A 22281-nucleotide genomic window follows, 5' to 3' on the forward strand; every position below is an offset into this window, starting at 1 on the left:
TTTGGTATTCTAATACTGTGTGTGTGCATGTGTGTGTTGTGTAAATATGTGTTTCTGTGCATCTGTCCCCAAGAGATGAGTCACCCATTCTCTCTGGGTGCCATTTCTTGGTTTACCAGACGGAGGTGACCTCACCTGGGGAAGAGCCAAGGCTGTGGGTCCCCCAGCAGCTTGCCCCAGGGGAGCTCTGTTAACCGATTCCCATCTACACCTGCCCCACCACCCGCCTCCATCAGGCTGAGGACACGCCCACATGGAAGCCTCTTCAGCAGCTCTGAACACTCCCAATACCTTCTTATTGTGGAGGGCTAATCTGCTGCTTATGGCTAAACCTCCTTAAACTCCATCCCACTGTGATGCCTGAAGAGGATTACCAGCTGTCGTGTAGCTTTTATCTTTCCACCTACCCAGCAGCAGACAGGAGAGCTCAAAATGTGACAGAAATAAGAACTAAGAGTAAAGGAACTCCCAAGGGGGTGAATCTGTGTCTCTCTGAGGCACTGAGAGCATCCTACACAAAATGTAAAACATGAATCTTGGGCTTTCCTGAATTCTCCTGTCTTTTCTTGGCTGAAGCATTGGGCCAACTGCTAACTCTGACCAACAGAGAAAATCAAATCGGGAAAGGCTAGGCGCCTGGATGGGCCCACACGCGGGCAAACACACACATGGCCCAGACTCAGGGAGAAAGCAAAGCAAAGGCCACCACCCTTCCTGAATTTTCAAAGACAGACCTATAATTGTTTCTGAGGGTGGTCTGGACGACACAGGAAGTCCTGAGAGTTCGACTAAGGAAAGAGAACATTTACATTTCACAGGGGCATCAGAGACTGGCGCTATTTCTATACACACGTACTCACTGAGGCTAGCCAATAATTCTGCTGCTCTATGGCAGCAAAAGTCAGTCCACTGACCAGCACTCTAGTTTATTTTCCCAGCTCTGATACCTATTCCTGTAACCCTTGGGATCAATAGAATCATCAGCAGAGTAAGACAAAACTTTCTTTTTTTTTTTTTTAGTAAGCTCTACACCCAACATAGGACCTGAACTCACAACCCCAAGATTAAGAGTTGCCTGTTCCACTGACTGAGCCAGCCGGGCACCCCAACAAAACATCTTTTTATTGTGCAGAGCCAAGTAGACCAAATCACCCCAAATAACTTTTTTTAAATGTGTACTGTTTAAAATCTTTCAGTGGATTCCCACTCCCCTAAGGATAAGTTTTCATTTCCCTAAGTTGGCCTTTAGGTAGGGGAGACTATATACTTCAGTGGTCAAAACAGGGATATTTTGAGAGTGAGAGAGAGTGCTATTAAGAATAATACTGGAGCAACAACCCTAAACCAGACCATTTACACTGAGCCACCTCGGGGAATCTGGCCTTGCCCGGCAGTCCACCCTCTTCTCCCTCACCACCTGTTTGCTGGCTCTCTCCTCCAGCCACACTGGCTTCTGTGTTTTGAAAGGGACAGGCCTTCTCTAGCCTCCTGCCCCTCGCCATGTCCTGACAGCCTCTTCACCTGGCTTCCTTCTCCTCATTCTTTCTCCGGGTCTGTCTCCACGTAGTGGGGGCAGGGAGGCCTCCTCTGACCCCAGAGACAAGGCTGGCTCCTCCTTACGGACTTCCACAGTACCCAGAACACCCCTCATCCCACCAGCAATTTATTGAGTGGGGGTTGCTGCTTCTACAACACACAGGGGGCCTCTGCGCAGTGACAAGCTGGCTTTACTCACCACTGGGTCCTCAGTCCCTTGCACCACGCTTGACGAGAGGAGGTGCTGGTTCTTCCGGTCTCACCTCAGGTGTCCCCGCTGAGAGGCCTTCCTTCACCCCACAGCCTTCCCCACCCTGTAGAGTTCAGGGTTGTCCTGAGTGCTCCCTGGACCCCAGGCTGCCTCCGACCTAGCCCTTGACAAGTGGCTGACATTAGTCCACTCAGTGCTCTGGAAGTTCCTTCGAGCAGAGACTGTGATCCACTCATCCAGGCACAGGCTGGTAAATATTAATACAGGGCCACGACCCCTCACTTAAAATCTGCATTTCAGAATTCAGAACTTTTCATCTGATAGTGGTAATATTATGTAATATTACCAGTGGAGCTGGGGTACCACCCCGTGATTTGTCACACTATTTCTGTAGCAAAACGTATGAATGTTCACACCAAGTGGCTAAATAAAAACCTCAAAATGTCCTCACATCCCTTCAGGTCAGGCTCTGCAAGCCACTTAGCTCTGATCAGGACAGAATTTTCTGCCAAAGTTAAGAAGAAATTTTGGTTGTTAAGAGCTTTGGGATTTTTAGAATTGTGCAAAGGGACTGTAACAGCTGACATTTCATTAATATTCATTTGCCAGGCACTGTTCCAAGTTTATATACAATTATACGAGATGTAATGTATAGTCTATAGGTACTACATCGATACATATTACATATAATACACAGAGGATCAAAACAATCCTTCCCACTGAGCTGAGCATGGAGCTCAATGATGCAGGGCTCCATCCCAGGACACTGAGATCATGACCTGAGACGAAATCAAGAGTCAGCCACTCAACTGACTGAGCTACCCAGACGCCCCTTCTACTTTTTCTTTTAAAATAAAACACTGGGAGCACCTGGGTGGCTCGGTCGGTTAAGCGTCCCTCTGACTCTTGATTTCAGCTCAGGTCATGATCTCAGGGTCCCCGCCCTGTGCAGAGCCCAATGCAGGGCTCCATCTCATGACCAGGATCCTTTCTCTCCATCTCCCTTTGCCCCTCCCCCATCCATATGTGCTCTCTCTCTCTCAAAAAAAAATTAAAAATTAAAACAATAAAACACTGGTTGGCACACAGGAACTAGCAGGCCAGTTGGGACTACCTCTGTTCCTGATATGTAACCGATTATTGTCGGGAATCATTTGGTAATTCAATTATTCAACCAATGTTGACTGGGTACCTACTATGGGCCAAGCACTCTGCCAAGCAGATGATAAACAAGATAGATATGGTTTCTGTTGCAGGGGCCAAGGGCAGGTTGCCCCAAGTAGGGCCACTTTGGCATGAAGATTATTCTGAGCGGAAGGCAACTGAAACCCTATGGGCTCAAGAAGACTTTTGCCCCTCTCTTAACTACATAGAAGAATCTAAATTAGGGTCTTTCCCAGAATAAGGGTCATTAGCAGAGATAAATTTCATCTGAGTGACCCATCTGTATGGCTGGGCAAACATCTAATAACCAAACATCTGCTCTTCGTATTGCCCCGTGAAGTGCATTCCTGTCCTCTGAAGTCTCAGACCCCTAAATTCTCCTGTCCTTAGTTCAGGATGACACATACACCTCATTTTCCCTGACTGTCTTTGGAATTCCCATGTTGGTGTAGATTCCCCATACGTACACTACTACATTTTATTTTCTCCTGTTAATCTGGCATCAATATGATTCTTAGTCCAGCTAGAAGGCCCTTGAAGAGGACAAGAATTCTTCCTCCCCAACACTGTCCAACCAGGTCGTAGTCATGTGAGAAGTAAAATAACAGTGTAAGTGTCGTGACCCAGGAAATAAATGAAGAACAGAGAGGTTTATACACAACAGTAGGTTTAAATCAATTAGCAATTGGAACTGAAGTGTAACAAAAATTAATTATACTATTTATGAGCTGTTCAAGTTTAATTCCAACAAATTTATATACCACAACCAAATGATTATGAAGAATTACTGATATAAGCAGTAAAATATGAATGAAGTCTCCATGCACACACTGAGTCATTCTGATGCTCCTAGGTCAAGTATGGAGCATCCAGACTCACGGTTATTATCAACAGATTAACAACATTTGCATACATATTATGAATCTCTGATTAAATAGCTTGATAGTAGAAAAACTGATAGAATTTGGGAGTGTGGTTTCCAGAAAACACTTAGTCCAACCAATACCCTTTCCCCATTTTTTTTTTTTAAACCTAACCCTGGCCCTGGTCCTAACCCTATTTTTTGCCCATTTAAAGCCACGGCTCTCCAATGTAAAACTGCATTCTGCAGAAAGTACTTTGCAAACATATTAGAACACATTTGAATTTCAAGAGATGAAAGAACAATGCTAAAGGGATTTCAACAATAGTAAGTATGATGTGTTAACTATAGTAATAGAAAAACATTTGATGCCATATATGCCAGACCCTGTTAGGTGTGAATACACTAATCCTCACTCCTTTTTCCCTTGTTAACATAACCGCATTTCTGTTCAGTACTTTAACATACCCTGCTAAATATATTCTTTCCCAGCCTCCCTTGAGGGCCATGTATTGTGGTTCTGGTGAATAAAACCTATGGAAAAGTTTGTTTCTGATTCCTAATATAAGGAGACCAAATGGGTGAAAGGAAATCTCTTTCCTACCTTTCATCTCCCCTTGAATGTAGACCTGATGGCTGGAGCTGCAGCCACCATGTTGTCACCGTGAGGATGAAAGCTGCCTACCCCTACATTTCATACTATGTGAAAAAAAAGTACACTCTTATTTGCTTAAATCACTGTCCTTTAAATTTTCTGTTATCTGCAACCAAATATTCCTAATAGAATAGTCCAAGACAGGAGATTGTACATGAGAGTTTGAACCTTGGGAGTCTGTGGCCATGAAGATGGAGAATTCTCTGTAATTAGCATCTCAGGACAGATAGTAGGAAATAAGCAGTCTGGTGTGGAGCAGCATAAAATACTGATCATCCTGAGACAATAAATGAGGACTATGGCAGAGGCTGCTGGTTGTTTACTCAACATATGTTTCCCATCTTCTTTGTCACTTTGTCCTTTCTCTGCCCCAGACCAAGTTCCGTTTCAGCCACCAACGCAAAGCCTACAAGATATAGGCAAGTTAGGCATTCAGGGTTGGTGCTCTGCCAACTGTCAGACAGATAAGCATCTTCCAACCTCTACCTTAAATGCAAGAAATTTTGATATGGAATACAGATTTTTTTTAAAAGATTTTATTTATTTGAGAGAGAGAGAATGAGAGAGAGAAAGCATGAGAGGGAAGAGGATCAGAGGGAGAAGCAGACTCCCTGCTGAGCAGGAAGCCCGATGTGGGACTCGATCCCGGGACTCCAGGATCATGACCTGAGCCAAAGGCAGTCGCTTAACCAACTGAGCCACCCAGGCGCCCCTGGAATACAGATTTAATGTGGTTTACCTTAGGGCATGTCCAACTACTTTGTCAGAACCTTCAGGTCTTTTTTGGTTTGGGGTACAAGTAGGTTTCTAGAGGCCAGGTATATCTGATACAGTGTTATTACTTAATTCTTGTACTCAATGGCAGCTTTTTAAATAGACACCACAGAGATAGATACCTTCCCCCTTTTGTAACTGAAGAGTAGTCCATAGCAGCGCCTAGGTGGCACAGTCAGTTGAGCATCCAACACTTGGTTTCGGCTCAGGTCATGATCTTGGGGTCCTAGGATCGAGCCCCATGTTAGGCTCCCTGCTCAGAAAGGAGTCTGCCTCTCCCTCTCCCCACTGCCATCCCCCCCCGCCCCCGCTTGTGTGCTCTTTCTTGCTCTCTCAAATAACTAAATCTTAAAAAAATTTTTAAAAAAGATTACTTGGGCTGTGCTATGGGGAAGTAAATTGTAAGGTAGCATAAGGAAGCCAGTTACAAGAAAAGAAATTATGCAGGCCTGAATTAAGGCCATGACAATGGACAGATTTGAGAGGTATTTAGGAGGTAAAATGGAAAGGGTCTGGTGCCAGACTGGATTTATGCAGAACAGAACGGGAAGATGTTGAGGTGACTCCCGGATTTGACAAGGAGGTGGTTGGTCATAGCAAGCACAGAGACAGAGAATGCAGGTGGGTCAGGTGAAGGGGGTGTCACGGAGAGGTGACAGGCAGATGGTACATGAGGGCTTTTTTGTGCGCTGTGGGACATGTGGAGATGACCACAGGACACGAGAATATATGGGTCAGGCACTCAGGTCTGAGCAGTCACTATGAGTGCAAACAGATAACAAGCAAAGTCACAGGACTTACTGAGATCATCTAAAGAAAATGAACAAGATGGGAAGATGCATAAGTGGAATCACAGAGAACACTAGTAATATCAGAAATGGATGAAAGCAGCAGCATCTACAAAGAAGAAAAAAAAGAAATGGCCAGAGAAGCAGGAAGAAACCCAAGGAGGAGGTGGGACAGGGAACAGGGTGGGAAGCCCAGCAGGAAGCGGGAAGGACTGAGGGGTTTGACCACCCCCCAGGGCTCCTCTCCCCCAGCACGCATGGGCTGTGGCGCACCCCAAGTGGTGCATGCGATCCTGCTCCCCCAGCCGCAGGTAACTGGTCAAGAGACCCAAGCAGCATAGAAACCACCCCTGGGAGCTTGAAGTGCCATCTGCCACATGGGCTGGGAAGCAGGCCGGGAAGAGGAAGCAGGAATAGAGCAGGGAACCACCCTGGTCTGGGAAGACATCGGTACTCTGATAAATGACTTTCATGCTAAGGCTGGCTCCAGTTGGTTTCTCCTACTTGGAACTATAAAAATCCCAATATATATCCAACAAGAGAGGCAGGAATATAAACGGCTGTATTACCTGACAGAAATGAAATATGTGCTAAATGGAGATATAAGGAGGGGGCTGTGGGAGTTCGGGCGGAGGAGAGATTAATTTTGGCTGAGTTGAAGGAACGCTTCCAGAAGGGAGGTGGCATCTGGGCTGGCACTTTAAGAATCAGGATTTTAGGGGGAAAGAAGGGAAAGAGTGCACTCTAGCTGAAGGATGAGCGCCAGCAAATGTGACAAGCATGCAAGTAAGTGGAGCTGTAAGGCAAATGTGGCTGCCGCCAGTCTCTGCTCTGGTCAATTCTGGCGCTAGCACATCTCCGGGACCCTGGGAAACCTTCCCACCCTCCCACAGTGCCAGCTAGATACATGGGGAGCTACTCAGATCACAGGGCTGAAAGCTCTCAGCAGAAGGGACAAGGGGAAGGGACACAAGCAGAGAAAGGATGTATTTTGTCTTCTAGAACTAACAGCGCCAGAAAAGGAGAGGTGCAGGGGCACCTGGGCGGCTCAGTCAGTTAAGCGCCTGACTCTTGGTTTCGGCTGAGGTCGTGATCTCAGGGTAGTGAGATCGAGCCCCAAGCCCCAGCTCAGCTCAGCACGGAGTCTACTTAAGTTTCTCCCTCTCCCTCTGACCCTCGTCCCCCCCGACCCCAACACGCACGTGCTCTCTAAAATAAATAAATAAATCTTTAAAAAAATAAAAGGAGAGTCCCAGGTAGGTGTTTCACACTGACAACCCATGTAAGCCAGTTTGAGCCAGACTGGGGCTGAGGACATGCAGAAGCCCCACCTCCAGAGTTGTCCTGAGTGACCTTTCATTCATTATGCTACTATGATCTCCTCCTGTGGGTGGAGTTTTTCCTTTTTTGAACATAGGATGTACGCACTAGCATGTTGACATGAACTGCTTAGGCAACACTAACTGCCTGGGCAAGCTCCCTGGCCCCGCCCCCTAACACACTGAATGAAAGCTTCCTGTACTAACCCCATGGAGAGACAGTGCTTTGAGAGCTATCTTCCTGTCTCCTTACCCATAACAAGTAATAAAAAGTTCTTTGCTTTCAACGGTTCTTTGGGTTGTGTTCAATTTCATGCACCCCAAGCGTGAACCCCTTGAGTTGGGTTACAAGAGCACCCGACCAGCCCATCACAGCTGCCACCACTGGGTACGGCAATGCTGGCAGGCTCTGCTTGGGCATATGCACCCTCACCAGACAGGGGGCACCCACCCGTTGGTCTTTGTACATCCTGTGCCTGGCACAGAGCCTGGCATGAGTGAGGGCTCCGTGCACTCGGTGATCTCAAGTTACCTCTACTCAACCAGCGCACTGGGTCGGGGGGGGGGGGCTCTGTGTAAGACTGACAAAGGAGACCTGATAAGGTTGGCTTGTGAAGACTCTCAGATGTAGGAACATTAAAACAACTTGTTTTCTAAGTTGGTGAGGGACACCTGAGTGTCACAGCCGGTTAAGCGGCAGCCTTCAGCTCAGGTCATGATCTCAGGGTCCTGGGACTGAGCCCGGTGTCGGGCTCCCTGCTTAGCGGGGAGTCTGCTTCTCCCTCTCCTCTGCCCTCCCTCCCCCTCCCCTGCTTTTGCTCTAATAAATAAAATCTTTTAATAAATAAATAAAATGAAAATCTGGTGAAATAAACATAAAATTTACCATTTGGACTACCTTGAAGTCTGCAGTTCAGTGATGTTAAGTGTATTCCTGATGTTATGCAGGCATCACCACCCATCTCCAGAACTTCTTCATCTTCTCAAACTGAAACTCTGGACCCACCAAATACTAACTCCCATTCCTGCCTACCCCGGCCCTGGCAACCACCATGCTGCCTTCCATCTCCATGAATTTTATAAACCGAGGTACTTCAGTAAGTGGAATTATATGGTATTTGACCTTTTGAACACAACTTCCTTTTAAATGTGCTTTCAACTGTCAACATTCACCCGGGGCTCTCACTTCCTGCCCATGAAGTGAGCAGGGCAAGGACAACGGGTCTGGTTTTGCAGGCTGAGAAGCTGAGGCCCAAGAAGGGGAAATGATTCGTCCAAGCCCAGGCTCCTAGGGATCACCAGTGTCCCATGTTACAGGAGGTGCCAACCTCAGCTGAGCCTGTCCACTGTGTGGAGGCTACTTCAGAATCTGGATTGTGGGAGGACCATGACCTTACCCCACAGCCCACACGAGCTGGCCTTCTGCGCCTGAGGACAGATGGTTTGGGCACCTCACTACGAATTAGCAATCAGAGCAGGAAATAACCAATGCCCTAGAGTGAGCCAAGCAAAGGTTTAACCTTAGGCCAGGGTGTATCCCTCTCTGGTTGGGTGCTCCCTGCTCTTCAGGAGGCAGCTTGGAGAGGTCAAAGCCATGGCCAGCATGAATTATTAATCTGCATACTTGCTTGGAGTCCACTGGAGCCGGCCACACAGTAGTCACAGCAGAAAGTGCTAAATGATTAATGCTCCTCCTGAGGATCTGGCTCCTGGGCCAGCTCCCTTGCTCCAGAATTATCAGGAGAAAGGTCTTGCTTTCCTCAATCAGACCAAAAGGTTTGCTCGACTTTTGTTTTCTGCGTAAGAATGTTCAACACTAATAACCAATTTGCAAACTGCCAAGAGACTGCCAAGTTTCTTCAGGGCTGGTTGTTTGCTGGAATTAGAAATGTTTCAAACAGTGCATTATCTTCTAAATCAATGTGAAAAGCTCTTAGTGAATCTGAAGAAAGTGAGTCACATGTATTTTGTTCCCATCAATACCTACCAAAATAATTTATCAGGGGTGTGTGTGTGTAAACATATATATAGGATCTAATGTTAGAAGGTGGAGATGTTAAATACTTATTTAGGAGCAAAGAGGTGGCTCCGTTGGTTAAGCCTCAGACTCTGGTTTCACTCGGGTCGTGTCTCAGGGTCACGATCTCAGGGTCTCAGGGTTGTGAGATGGAGCCCTGCCCTGGGCTCCATGCTCAGCAGGGAGTCTGCTTGAGCCTCTCTCTCCCTGTCTCCCTCTCCCTCCTTCTGTCCCTCCCCCCACTCACGCAGGAACACTCTCTCTCTCAAATAAATAAATAAAATCTTTAAAAAAAAAAAACAGTGCTTGTTGAAACATGCTCGCACTTTTCCTTTACCTCTAAATGTACCTGTAGGATGGGCTAGTTTGACCCCATGTGGCTCAGTTGTGCAGAAGCCCTAAGATTATGTCTCGGAATTTAATATTAATCTCCCCTCGGGCTGGTTCAAACACGGAAATCCTGTCTCACCTTAAGACTCTGTAAGTGACCAGGCTCAGCAAGGGGATGGACATGAGGAGGAACCGAAGAGACTAAAGCAGCAGCAGGATCCTGGAGGTGGAGGACAACCTCGATTCGCAACCTGCCTCCAGCACTCAGTACCCAGTGCGCTAGGGCCCATCCCTTTATCTGAGGCTCAGTTTCCTCATCGGTGAACAGGGCTCATAACTTTACCAGAGACAGTACAGAGATTAAATGAGAGCTGTAACTGCAGCAACCATTCCCTGAGTGCTTACAAATGAGCCCGGCACCATGCTGGGAAAAATACTCTAAGGCTCTCAACAAATGTTAGCTATAGTAACAATATCACTGTTGTTGTTTATGAGAATTCCTAGGGCTTCAATAAATTTAGAGAATGTGGGCAGGTTTCTTCCACCTTATTAATATTTTAAAAGTTTAAAATCCCATATTGCTTGAGTACCAACTGTCTTACTTCCCAAACGCTGCTTTGAGCCCATTAGGATCTGCCTGTCTTCTATCCCCTCTCCAAGGGAAGAGACGAGAAATTGGACCAGAAGGAAGAAGACAGGGAGCTAATATATATTAATCAAGGCACCAAACATTTGTGGCCAGAAATTATTCCAAATGTTGGATGTACAAAAATAATAAACAGGAACAATCCTTTTTCCCCCTTCTGTATTTGAGGACCGATGGACTGGCAACGTGCGGGGACTTGGAGGCTAGTGGTGAATGGCCAGCTCACGGCCTTCTTTGGTTGTTGCCAACAGGACACCCTGAAAAACCAGGCAGCACCATTTATAGATGAGCAAACTAAGGCCCAGTCAGGTTAAGAAGAAGCACTTTTCCCAAGGTTACACAGACAGCAAGAGTTTGGGCCCTTCCAGGAGATTACACACTAATGAAGCACAAAACGCATAAAGAGGAGAGATATTTATGTGCTGAGTGCGATGGCAGAGATGTGTGCAGGGAGTTAGGGACCTTATAGAGAGGCTTAAATCCATCCAGAGCAGGCCAGGGAAAGCTAGCTGGAAAGAACGATGCCCACGCCTTTTTTTTTTTTAAGGTATTATTTTATTTATTTATTTATTTGACAGAGAAAGACACAGCGAGAGAGGGAACACAAGCAGGGGGAGGGGGAGAGGGAGAAGCAGGCTCCCCGCCGAGCAGGAAGCCCGATGCGGGGCTGGATCCCAGGACCCTGGGATCATGACCTGAGCCGAAGGCAGACGCTTAACGACTGAGCCACCCAAGCGCCCCCTTTTTTAAGGGTATTATTAACATACAACAAAATGCACAGATGTTAAATATTCAGTTTGAGAAGTTTTGATAATTACATAAATTTGTATAGTCACTCTCAAAAATAAGTCTTAGAACATTTAATGGTTCCAGAATGATGAGGGAGCAGAAGGCAAGCTGAGGGCAAAGCACGGGCTGACAACCCAAAACCCCTTCTCCCCACCTCCCCTCCCCAGGTGGCATATATGTGACATTCCTCAGGTGCTCCTGGCTGCCCTCAAACAAAGGGAAGGAAAAAACAAGCGGTTAACTGATAGAGATCACAGGCATGCCGGACAGGAGTCTCCATCAGCTTGCAAGGCTCATCATGGTTTACAAGAAAAAAGCACTCTCCAAAAACCTAGAGACTCAATTTCCTGGAGCCCTAACATCACCGTCCCCTCCACAGGACAGAAAATCTTATATAATCAGTCACTCCTCACAGCCCCAGTGCAGTTCTTTCTGCCCACGGGTCCCGTCCCTGTGCTTTATTTAATCAAACCACCTTTTTACCAAAGAAGTCTCAAGAATTCTTTCTTTCAGCTCCAAACCCCAACACTCCGCTCCACTCCACTCCATGTCAAGAATGTTCCCTCATGCGTCTTTCCAGTCAACACGTCCCCCTTCCCCAGTTTCTGATTTTTTTTTTTTACACAGATTAGTTTTGTGTGTTCTTGGACTTCATAAAAACACAATCATCTCTATGTTGGCTTTTGTTTTGGGTCCTTTTGCTGAGCTGAGTCTTAAACACTGAACAGACTGTTAGATGAGCAAAGGGTCAGTAAAGCACAGAGGTGAGAGGCAGCCTGGTGATGTGGCCGGAGTCTGCAGTAAAGACAGGAAGTGATGGGGCTGGGATGCAGGGCAAGCGGAGAGCGCCTGTCACAAAGGGCCCAGGACCTGGGTTTCGATCTAAGGGGCTTGGACTTTATTTCATAAAGCAAAGGGGAGCTAATAAAGCCTTAAGCAGCTCCTGAACACCTATGATGCATCAGGTGTATACACTGCTTTGCACATGTTATAACATTTCGAATTCAAACTCTTAGGAGATAGATAATAATCCCCCATTGTACAGATGATCAAGTTGAGGCTGGGAGAGGTGAAGTAAAACTTCCTAAGTGATAAGCCAGGATTCAAACCCAGACTGATTCCAAATATCCTGCTTGTTCTACTGGCAGAAAGCTCCTTTGGAAGGAAGGAAAGGGAGGAAAACCAGTTTAAACCATGAAGAACTCCAGGACAAAGGCAACAAAGAACCCCCACCTCCACCCCCCCAACCCAGGGAGGTTTAAAGGTTACTCTGCATATGGCAATGGGCACTGGAAAGAATGTGAATGCCTCAGGGAAGAGAAAAGCCTGGAACTCTGGCAGATCCAAGGAGAGCAGGATGCAGACACTTCCTGACATGCCGGCTCTCTTCTTTGGGGCTCTATTAATTGCTCAACCAAACATCTCCAGAGAGCAAGGGGGCTGGCTTGCCCAGGTGGGACAAACTGAAAGAGACATGCCATCTCTTGCTTTTCTGGATTCTCTTAGCAATCCATTTGAAACCTAGGTGTATGCTTATGTTGTGTTTAAACCACTCTCCACTGACAAAGTATACCCTGCAGCCCTTGCAGGGAAAAAATAAAATCCCCAGGATCACTAAAAATTCTTTCAAATCTGTATTTACTAAATTTATAAAACCAATTTATCTCCTTATCCGTTGTGTCTCATTTCTTCACATGATTCCTTTTACAATGAACCTAGGGTAACACTGAGAGTCCATTTCCAGAAAATGTCCTCAGAATGAACCTTCCCGTAACTAACTTAAAATCTGCTCCAAAATGTGATAAAAAGTAACGGTGACCCAAAAAAGGGCTGGTGATATATTTAAATTAAAAATTAGGAAAAAAATGAATTCACCTACATCACACAATTCAAAGGCACTCAGTAGACTGACTAAACATTAGAAACCCCAAGAGCTCTAGAGAAAAGCAGTCTGGTAACATGGTATGTGAAAAAAAGAGCTGAAGACAGTTTGGGACATACAAATACCTTATTAAACTTCCTTAACTTTATTTAAGCATAATACTTTTTTTTAAAGAGAGTTGTGGGGGGCAGAGGGAGAAGGAGAGACTCTTAAGCACAAGCACACAGACTTGATCCAGTGACCCCAAGATCATAACCTGAGCTGAAACCAAGAGTCGATGCTTAACCGACTGAGCCATACAGACACCCCATAATACTTCTTTTTCAGGAAAAATATTAACATCCCACAGCCCTCAGACATGCTTTAGGAAAGGCTGTAACTATTTTCCTTTGCCTGGAAAGCGTCCCCCTCATCCTTCTGCATATCTCTTCTTAGTACCCATTTCCTTTTCAGACCTCTGCTTGGAGGGACTTCCTTATGGAAACCTTCCTTGGAGCACACTCTCCCCACAAGGCCAGGTTAGTGGCCCTGCCCCTGTTCCCAAGCCTACCTTCATCAAAGCAGGGATCCTCTGTGTTGTAATGACTTATTTGCTTGCCTACCTCCCTGGCCTACATAAACTTCTTCAAGTCAAGGACTATGTCTTGGTCACCATTATATTCCTGGTGCCTAAGAGTGTCTGACAATAAATATTTGTTCAGTACCGATTGCCAAGTGACTGACTGATGACCCTGCAATTAATATCTACAACCTCCAGCATCAGCAGCCTGAATGTGGGAAGCCAATTACCTGCCAGGGATGGCCAAGCACAATACAGAAGGAAGAAGAGGAAGCTAGGATGTGGTTGGTTAAGAGGGTTTTTTTTATTATTATTTTTTTAAGATTAGTGGGGGGGGGTGCGCGCACACACACTCAAGCGGTGGGGGAGGGGGGGCGGGGAAGGACAGAGGGAGAGGGAGAGAAAATCACCCTGCTTAGCGGGAGTCTGAGGCAGGGCTCCATCTCACGACCCTGAGATCATGACCTGAAACAAAACCAAGATGCTCAACCGACTGAGTCACCCAGGTGCCCTGGTTAGGTGGTTTTAAAAGTCCATGCTCATTTGGAAGAGGGTCCAGAACTAAAGCAATAATTTTTTTTCTTTCTTTTTTTTTAGTGCAAATCCCTTTATAGGCAACATGTGAGGCCTGGCCCCGCTCTGCCTCTAACTGGGTATGAGACTTGGGACCAGCTCCTCAGCACTTAGACCTGAGTTTCACTTTACACCTAATCATACCAGCCAGAGCTTCAGGGCTTTAAAGGGGAATGATAGTTAAAGAGTTACTTGAATTCTCTATTGTAGAAAACTCTGAAAATGTAAAACAAAGAAAATGAACCACTCAAAAATAAAATTTGGGTATTTCTTTGTAGTTTTTAAAAATTCCTAAGTTATCCATTCTATTTTATATACTCTAACGGGGCTGTGTTGTAAATGTTGTTCTGCGAATTCTATTTGTCACCCAATATTGGGTCAGACATTGTGGGTTGTGGGACCCAACACTCATTTCCAACCTTCACCTCCCTGCCTATACTCTACAGTTTTGAGAAGCTAAATACTCACTCTGTTAACAACTCTTGCAACCAGCGGTGTCCGTGGGACATGGTTTGGGCTAATGAGATGAAAGAGACATCAGTCAGGAGAACGCAGGAAGGTTTTTGCTTTCCTGGTGAAAGGTAGAGCAACTGTCACTTCTCTGCTCTGGAGGTGGACTCAATGCCTGAAGCTACAGCAGCCCTCTTGTGACCATGAGATATCTGTCAAGCATTAGAAAGTTCACAGATACTACAGAGACGTAGTCTTGATGTTGTTTAACCATTGAACCAACGCCAGCAGCTGCCTACATTCCAACTTGTTATGTCAGAAAATTAATCTCTACTTCACTCAGCCACTGCAAATAATTTTTTTTAAGTAGGCTCCATGCCCAGCGACCCTGAAATCAAGACCTGAGCTGAGTCAAGGGTTGGCCAGCCAGGTGCCCCAAAAGAGTACCTGTGGCCAAAAGTATTCCTGACATAGAGCTTTCCACACCATTAAACTTATTCTACAGTATCATTTTATTTCATTATTATTATTTTTTAAATAGGCTCCACACCTAACATGGGGTTTGAACTCACGACCCTGAGATTTAGAGCCAGCCAGGCGCCCCTCCACAGTACCATTTTAAATGGCTCCATAGTGGTGTTCTATCACAGAGATGAGCCACAATTCATTTAACCAGTTCTCTCTTGTTCAACACTTAGATCATTTCCCACTTAACACAGTGAGGAAGATTTTTACAGACAAACGTTTGCACGCATACCTGATACTTTCTTAGAATAAACTCCTAGAGATGGAATTTCCTGGTCAAAAGGCATGTATGCTTTTGTTTTTTTGTTTAATTTTTATTTTATTTGAGAAAGAGAGCGAGCATGAGAAGGGGGAGGGGCAGAGGGAGAGGGAGAAGCAGGGTCCCGCTGAGCAAGGAGCCCGATCCCAGGACCCTGAGATCATGACCTGAGCCGAAGACAGACACTTAACCAACTGAGCCACCCAGGTGCCCCAAGGCATGTACACTTTTAAAGTCAACACCAATGTGTACTCCAACCACTCTATTTTCTACTCAATCTGGGGAATGATCAGCCCCCCCAATACACCTCATTACTATACAATGTCTAAGGTTCCTTTCACAACTAACATCTCTGATTCAACTTGTGAAAAGTGAGAGATAAGAATGTGAGTTTCAAAGGAGTGATGGCTGATTTCTCACTTGTAATTTATTTATAAAGTAATGCCCACACTGCTAGAGGTGAGTTATACCTCTAGTCCACACAGATCTTCCCATGGCTGTGACACTGGTCTCCTTTCAGGAACATAGGGCTCCCCAACCAAAAGTCAATGGAGAACATCTGTCAGGGTTCAGGGATGACCCACAAAGACAAAAGGTGGAAAACGCAACCCAGAAAGATAAACTGATGTATGGGAGGAAATACATCTTAAAGAGAATAAGGAGTAAAGAAAAAAAAGGAAGATACCAAAGACGGAGCCCACGCCTCCCCTTCGGGGTGCTCGCATTCTGTTTCACCACCATGTCAAGGCTGCCTTCCCTTCTATGTGTCCCCTCTACTACGAAAGCCATTCCCCTAGATACTGGTGGCTGGTTCTTTGTCATTCGTGACTCAGCTCAAATAGTACCTCCTCAGAGGAGTCATCACTAATCACCCACCCTAAAGTAGCTCCCGTGTCTCCCCCGACCTTCCTATGGTCCTATGTAAAGGTCTTCAGGGCCCTCACTCAATCACCACCAGAAATGGTTGTACTCATTTACATGTGTATGTGTTAATCATCAGGCTCCCCACAGTGGAATGTGTATCCTCAACTTGAGCATAAACCTCACTGCTACCTCCTAAGCTTCTAGAATAATGCTCAATTCAATATTTGATGAATGAATGAATGAATGAATGAATGAACCAACCAACAGTTTCCTAACCTCTAAAGCAACAATGAGACCATCATGGAAATCAGAGGATGAAGTAACTTCTCTGGGGAGCTGGTAAGTCTATGGTTCTTGAAACACCTCCCAGAGCTGAGAGAAGCCTAATGTCCACTGAAAGCTGTCACCTCTGGGCATCTCTGCTTCCCCTGGCTTACCATTACCAACTCCTATTCCCCTGAACTCTGGGGTCCAGGGAGGGCACAGCAGCTGGGGTTGGCTGTCCCCAAAGGTGTCAGAGGGCAGACTGTCATGTAGGGCTTTTCACATTTCCAGTCAGTAGTTTGCTATCAGTCTTTTAAATGTTATTTAAGATTTTTTTGCTTGTGAAAAACTTCAGATTAACAAGGTAAAGGGAATAGTTTTAAAACCTCATATATCCATCACCCTTATTTCATATTCTCCCACACACTGGATGTGTGTTGCGGCATTTTAAAGCAAATACCATATGTCCTAACTTAAACACAATGTTTAAGTGTCGCTGTGTCTTGAAGATGCTTTCAGAAGGAACAGAACCTGAGAAATGCCCAGGACATGTTTAAAGAATGCCAACAGATAAAGGTTGCTGGCCAATGCCCAATCTAATAGCAGCAGGTTGCCTTCTCATCAACCTGCACGCACGAAAGGGAAAGTTTCTACCTAAGTGCTTAAAAACACATTCAGAGGGAACAAAGCCTTTGATCACTCTGAAAACTTAGAAGGATCCAGAAAATTTTCCAAAAACCCCCGACTCCAAACAGTTACAAGCCGGGGCAAATGGACATTTCCACCTGTACCCAGTTATTTCAGTTGTCACCACCTGGCACTGCCTTTTCTTTTTCCTCTCATGAACAAAAGGGCAGTATTAGTGGTATTTCTGAGAGCAAGTGGCTTTTTTTCTTTTAAAGATTTTATTTATTTGAGAGAGAGAGAGCGAGCGCGAGTAAGTGCGAGCTGGGGGAGGAGCAGAGGGGGAGAGAACCTCAAGCAGACTCTGCACAGAGCTGGACGCAGGGCTCGATCTCATGACCCTGAGATCATGACCTGAGCTGAAACGGAGAGCTGGGACGCTCAACCGACTGAGCTCCCCAGGTGCTCTGACAGCGAGGGTTTTTATCTAGCCACCGAGGGAGGGGGGTGCTTTGGGGTTGGGGGGCGCTGAGCTCTCAGGCTGCTGATCCAGTCAGGGATGGACACACAGAAACAGATACCTGCTTAAGCATGGGGCCTGGAGCAGGGCAAGCAGGAAGTGAATGGCTATTAATGACTCAGAACCAAACAGGCCCGAGGCACAGTGGAATGCTGGAACCCTGACCGCCCAGGAGACACACTGGGAGCAAAACAGACAGAACACAAATTACAAATACAAAACAACTAAAACGAAACTTACAAATGACACATTAAAATGAGTTTTTAAAATGTATCACCTTAACACAAGAGTTATTTTCCTTCTACTTCTAAGTCTTCTCCATCTGTAGATTCATTTTACACAGCTGAAATCACGGCGAAGGGGCAATTATATATACACTTCCTCATTTAACATACCAAACACATTCCCACGCCGTTAGTCTTCCTCAGAATTATTTTAAATGGCTGCATGGTTTGTAGGTATGTCTGTGAATCCAACCTTAATTCTCTGCTCTATTCCTTTTTCTTCAGACATTCATCTCCTTTGTGGATGGGATGGTGAGGGGAGGGTTCCAGGAAACTGCCCTTTTGCTTTAAGTCTGTGCTCACCAGCATCCCCTCTTACCAATAAGCACCTGACCAAGCAGTGAGGTCTCCCTGCCTCTAGGCGTTGGCCCTGCTGCAGCCTCTACATGCAACATTCCCGTGGCCCACTCTGCCTGGCCACTTCCTACCTACAGTTCAGGGCTCAGGTTAAGTGTCACTAACTCCAGGAAGTCTTCTCTGACTGACCCTCCTGACTGTACCTCAAGGATCAAGGCCCCATCACACTCTGTGCCCTGTTTGTCTTGAGATCCATTTGTCCAGCAGAGCGTGAGCGGAAGCCATTCTTCTGAGCCTTCCTAGCTCTGTGGTCTTGGTCTCCCTTGAGCTTCAGCCCCCTCAGCTGTAGAAGGGGAAGTTAGGCAGTTTCTCTCACCTACCAACAAGGGCACTGCAAAGATCACAGAAGGCAATACTACGAAGATGCTTTGTACAGCATAAAGAGCTCTAAGAATGTGGATAATTACTACTGGTGACATATCTCCTACCTAATTCTAAGGAATAAAAGGCAGTCACCTAATTTTCATCTTTTGAGGATTCCAGATTCAGACCAATACTGATAGCTAATACATTTCGAAGGCTTTATGGATACTGTCCTAGGCATTTTCTCATTGCAGCTTCATTCAAATGAATAGGGTAAGATCTACTATCATTCTCATTTTCCAGAGGCTCAGAAAACTAAGCGGTTTTCCTGGGGCCACACGGTTTTAGAATATTATGCAGAGAACCCAGTGCAAGCCTCTCCCCACAAAAACTGCCCACATACACATTCACACACAATAGTCCGGAAGTTCATGGATCCCCTAGAGTCCATCTTCTTTGGACCCCTGTTCAAGGCCCTGCATGCAGGAAAGGGAATTCTGCAGCAAAGTTCAAAGATGTATATACCTCACAGGTCGGGGAGATGAAGGGACGAGACCACGTCAGCGGGAATTCTAGAGAAAACCTTTCAGCCTGAGAACAGGTTGTAAATCGTGAGGTCTCACTAGATGTTGTCTCCTTGGCAATGGAAATGGCCGGGCTGACTGAAGACTCCTGGCCCAGGGAGAGCCACATGGCACGGATGCTGGTGCGAACCAGGCACTGGGAGCCGCCGATGGAGTCAGCTGTCCAACTCCAGCACCGGCGACAGCCAGACACTTGTCGGAACAAATAGTTTGTGAAGACACACGCTACTCCACATACTCTGCAAACTGGAAGAGCAAGAGCTAAACAGAACATAAGAGCCACAAGGAACCAGAACGGAAGCAGGAACCAGAGTTTGTCACACCATCTGGCTCTGGCCTGTTCATCTCAGAATGGCGCTGGAGACCGTGAGGCATCAGCGCGGGAGGAAGAAGTGTGTGCGTCTCACACGGAGCCGAGTGACAGACAGCAGCCTGGTCACCAGGCAGGCCGAAACCCATCCCTCCACAGAAAAAGCCTTGGGACTGTGCCGCGAGACAAAAATAAGCAGTTAAAACGTGAAACGTAAACCTGTGGGCCAGACTGTATTTTTCAGTGTGGCGCTGTGTGGGCAAAGCCTCAGAGACCACCTGGGAATGGAGTGAGGAGCCAAAATGGTTTCCATGGTGCAGGATCCCAAAATTAAGGAACAAAGGCTTAGGGAGTGCGTGGCATCCAGAAAAGCAGCCTGCTGAGTTGTGGGAAGTGTGGCTGGTCCTCACAAAGACGATGAAGGAAACGCACTGTTCTCCACATCCACTTAGGAGAGAACAAAGGGAATGTGGCCGAAGGAACTGGTTTGGGTGGAGGTCAGGGAGAGCATCCTGAGCACTGTCAAGGTTGGAACTCAGGTCCCAAAGAGGCACACACAGGAATGGTGCCAAGCAGCTCCTGAATGGCAGGGAGGCAGACCCTTCCATGGAAACAAATTTTATTTTGCTTTCAACAAAGAGTAGGAGGTTCCTCTATCAAACATATTGTTGATGATGTGAAAAAGGAGAAAATTATAGGGGCGCCTGGGTGGCTCAGTCCATTGTCTGACTCTTCATTTCAGCTCAGGTCATGATCTCAGGGTTGTGAGATGGAGCCCCGTGGGGCTCTGTGCTCAGCAGGGAGTCTGCTCAAGATTTTCTCTCCCCCTCTCCCTGTGCTCCTCCCCGTACTCGCACTCATGCTCACACTCCCTGTCTCTTAAATATTTTTTTAAAAGGGCAGAAATTATAGGTCCACAAGCCTTTATCTGTAATTTTGAAACCCCAAAAGTTCTGAAAACTGCAAGTTTTTCCTTAAGTGTATGCAAATCATTCGGTAACAAAAACCTGACCTGAAATGACATAATTATAGTCTTTACTTATTCCAGCTAAGGTGAATAATAGTAAGTCACCCTGCAGGTATGCTCATGTGTCTGATTGCAGAGTGCTAACCCAGTCCTACTGGGGGTCTGATGCAATATAAAGTGTAATAACCAAAGAATTTCCTTTAAAATTTCAGAACTGCAATTATGGACGTGGATCTATTTTTCTATACATCAGTAAAAATGAGAGAAATGTTGAACCATTTGGGATGAGGTGAATATAACCAAAAAGAAACCTGCAGATCTTGTTTGGTCTCTTGGTAGGAACACAGCTTTGGAGGAATTTGTTTCTCCTCATGGGGGCCATAGACGAGCCTACCCTTAAGTTTCTGGTTCTAGTTTATAGTTTACTTATGATGTTTACTTCTATTACACTCTAGCTCTGCACCCATATAAGTCCAAAGTAAGACCAGACTTTTCGTTCATGCAGCAAAATCTTGAAGCCTGTCTACTGCAAAGGTGAGAACGGACGGTAGTCATGGGGTCGCCTGCCCCACCCGCAGGAGGATGTGAATGAATAAACCTGATCCCTTTCACCTCCAGGAGTCTACAATTTTAGAAGAGGAGAATAGAACTAAGTTAAAAATGAAAGTTTTCTCAGGGATTCAAGCAGTGTTTTCAATGAACAAGAGAGAAGACTCCAGGCTTTTATATCAGATGATCTACTTTTCCTGGTCCATGGCGAAAGGACCATGTTGGGGGCTAGGGAACAAGGAAAGATGAAAAAAGGGAGGCAAGATGGTTTGTAAGCAAAAGGGATTCAAAGCCAGACACTACCACTTAATAGCTGTATAACCTTGGAAAGTTTACCCCCCTGAGGCTGAATATCTGGAACTGGAAGAAAACAATACTTTCCTCCTAGTGTTTTTAAGAGGATTCGGTGACATGTAAAACATCCCATACATGGTAGGCACTCAGTATAGGGGAGTTCTTATTGTTGCTGCTGTTAGATTCTGGAACCTGAATAGCGCCTGGCTTCACTGCCTGTCTCACCAGGTTGCCTGGCTCAGCAGAATGCAGGGGTATTGACTTGAGCACAGAGCCAGTGGATAATAAACACACATACAACAAATTACACTGGAAAACCAATCTCCCTCAGCTAATAACTGCTTCCCAGGCTCCTGCATTTTCTTTGTTAGAGGAACTAAACAGATCCTGATGGCTATGAAACCAAATCATCTAGAAGAAGGTAAACTTCAACAGCATTAGCGTTTCTGTGAGAGTCTGGCACTGTGGGAGAGTCCATGCAAAGCCACCCCTTTTAAAGGAGACTAAGAAAAAAAAAACACCATACGTCACACCAGTAGCCATTAGAGGTGCTTATGTTACCTGGCATGCTTTCTGAGACTTGTCTCATTCCCTGTTCTTCCAAGCGACAAACATTTACTGAGCATGCACTATGCACCCAGGCATATTAGGTGCTGGGGCACAAAGATGAAAAGACATGGCCCCTTCCCTCTAGGAACTCAGGTTTCTGGGTGAGACAGATGTGTATCTCAGTATGCTACATGCTCTAAGTGCTAATGAGAGAGGTCTGAGCGAGTAGCACAGATGAAGACTAGCTAAAATACACAGATTAAAAAATGTTTAATTCCAGTGCAGTTAACATACCATGTTATATTAATTTCAGGTGCACAAAATAGTGATTCAACAGTTCCATATACTACTCAGTGCTCATCGAGATAAGAGCACTCTTAATCCCCTTCACCTGTTTCACCCATCCCCCACCCACCTCCCCTCTGGTAACCACCAGCTTATTCTCTACAGTTAAGAGTCTGTTTTTTTTTGGT

General features: G+C 45.9%; 1 protein-coding gene across 1 annotated transcript in view; it reads right to left on the reverse strand.

The window, feature by feature from the left end:
* TMCC3 (transmembrane and coiled-coil domain family 3) overlaps positions 1-22281 on the reverse strand; it is a 276456-nt gene that overhangs the window by 160684 nt on the left and 93491 nt on the right. The gene's annotated exons all lie outside the window — the stretch shown is intronic.

This window comes from Eumetopias jubatus, unplaced genomic scaffold (assembly GCF_037043125.1).
Source record: "Eumetopias jubatus isolate StellerSeaLion01/CBP00866 unplaced genomic scaffold, mEumJub1_p1.0 scaffold_8, whole genome shotgun sequence".
NCBI lineage: Eukaryota > Metazoa > Chordata > Mammalia > Carnivora > Otariidae > Eumetopias > Eumetopias jubatus.